This window comes from Emys orbicularis, chromosome 1, assembly GCF_028017835.1.
Source record: "Emys orbicularis isolate rEmyOrb1 chromosome 1, rEmyOrb1.hap1, whole genome shotgun sequence".
In the NCBI taxonomy this organism is placed as follows: Eukaryota; Metazoa; Chordata; order Testudines; family Emydidae; genus Emys; species Emys orbicularis.
This window is the reverse complement of record NC_088683.1, coordinates 241,448,505-241,450,797: the sequence shown is the minus strand read 5'-3', so window position 1 is coordinate 241,450,797 and position 2,293 is coordinate 241,448,505.

Below are 2,293 nucleotides of genomic sequence, written 5' to 3'. Positions count from 1 at the left end.
CTGAAAGCCAGATTCCTGCACTGCAAATCCGGAAGCAGGAACCCTGAGAAAGGGAGCCCTAGCAAAGCTAATGTTACAAAGGCCAGAGAGGGAATGAAGGCAAATTAGAATCTTCCTTAAAAAGTGTAAACTTCTCTAAGGGACTGAGGGAAAATTCCTCTCTGGAGAAAAAGCGTGGAGCACATTTTTAAAAGCAGAGGCTGTTTAGCTTTTTCATTCTGCAGACCAGGGTGAGAGAGAGAGAGATCCTGTCTCTGCTCTCTCCCACAAGTACTGCCACTCAAGTTCCAACCCTGGGGTGCTTGGTTCTTAAAAGGGACAGATTTTCAAAAGCACAGCTCCCATTGTTCTCAAAGATCAGTTGGGTACTAAGCCCTTTGGAAAATCTGGCCGAAAGTGTTTCATCCTCTGTGACACCAGGAATGTCTGCACAGACCATTACTGCAATGCACCCTAAATAAGAACTTTTTACAGGAAATATGGGCAGAGTAGGATCTGACACAGCCCAGGTGATGAGTCAGACTTGGCATGGCCACTAATAATCAGGTGGGGTGAAGATCAGAATTCAGGAATGGTGAGATTGTTCCGCTGCTTCTACTCAAAGTTTAGGTCTGGGGACACATTCTCAGCTGTGATATATTTTTGGGAGTCCATAATAGGTTTAGAGGGCCAACGTGGATATTAATACAAGATATCTCAGCAAGGTGCAGAAATCAGGCAATGCAGAAAGGATCAAATGAAGCGCTTAGGTTTGGAAGTTTAAAAGCAATTTAGGTATGAATGGAATTTTGACTCCAAAGTGCCTAAATCCCTTTAGAAAATGAGAGCTAGGCTCCTAAATCAGTTATATGTTACAATGCTGAAGGCAGCAATGGCTAAATACCATTAAAAATCTTGGCCCTAATAAGTAGAAGCCAATCAAAAAAGAAGCCAGGAAAAAGCTAAGAAAGCAGCTCAGACATGCTCCAAGCAAGCAAGAGAAAGTTTGCATCTAGTAATTCATAGGTTAGCGGAGTCTTAGAGTTGTTAATAGTTTATATACACAGTTTATATATAGCCAAATCATACATATCCAAGGGGAAGGTGGAGGAGTCTGGGTAGTCTATGAGAAGAAGTGGGTAGGATCCACATAGTCACTCCCTTTGGCCCCATATAAATTAATCAGCAAAATAATGCAGCCTTAAGATATTATCTTTTCTGCACAGCCCTGCCCCCTCCACCATCATGCGGGCAGTCGTGTCCAGGAGATAGCTTTGTTAGTATAGCTTCCATGGAGATGTGCTGCCAGGGATGGGAGTGGGGGTCAGAGCTGGTCTAAATGATGTGGGGCGATTCACGTTAGGGGATCCTCATAGGGATTCCCTCCCTCTGAGCCCTCCCATGGCCTTTTCAGTAAGAGAGGAGGATCTCAGTCCTTATTATTTTTATTGTTACTTGACAGCAGGAATCAGTTATCACTGCGGTGTGGTGGCTAGAATAACTTTTACAGCCCTCTATCACAGTACTAAGACTGGCTATGCATATTACAATTTTCAGCCTCCACTAGGGTTGGGTCTGGTGCTGACTGTTGCTCACTCAGGCATGCCAGGTATGCCATCCATTCCTCTGGAAGCTGCTGAAAAGGGAACTTCCTTCCCTCTTGCGTCCTCCACCATGCTCTAAGGAATGCATTAGGGACCGGACTGATAGCCCCAGACCAGTTAGGGGAGATTGCCATCAGCCAGGAGAGGCCTGTCCTCTTTAAGAACCAAAGGCGAACCATTCCCCAAATGATCTCCATGGGAGAGCTAATCCCTCAACCAAGCAGCTACTGCATAGCCAGAGGATATATCTGCCATCACCACTGCTTCTAGAAGAACTAGCTGCAAGATAGAAGAATCACCTAGAGGAGCCTCTATGAGGAGCTAGGGGAGGACTAAGGGATTCTTCTCCCATGGGGTATCAAGGGAAATTATTTTGGGGGCGGGGAAGTATTTTACACAGGACGTGTCTTATATATGACCAACTGGGCTGAAACATTGTAGGCAGCCCTTTGCTAGAATGTTGGTAGTACATCCTTGCATAGAAATTCAGTATAAAAATGATGCTGAGCTAGTGAACCTATATCCACAAATTTCAAGAGATTCAAAGTTATGGTTACTACAGCACCTTTAATTTTGGCACACTGCAATGTATCAGAGCTATGTCTTCAGCCGTGGATAGATACTCCTAAGACTTGCCATACTGGAACATATTAATTTGGTCCATCTAGACTGGAATCTTGATTCATGAAATGGCCTTCACTAAACCCTAT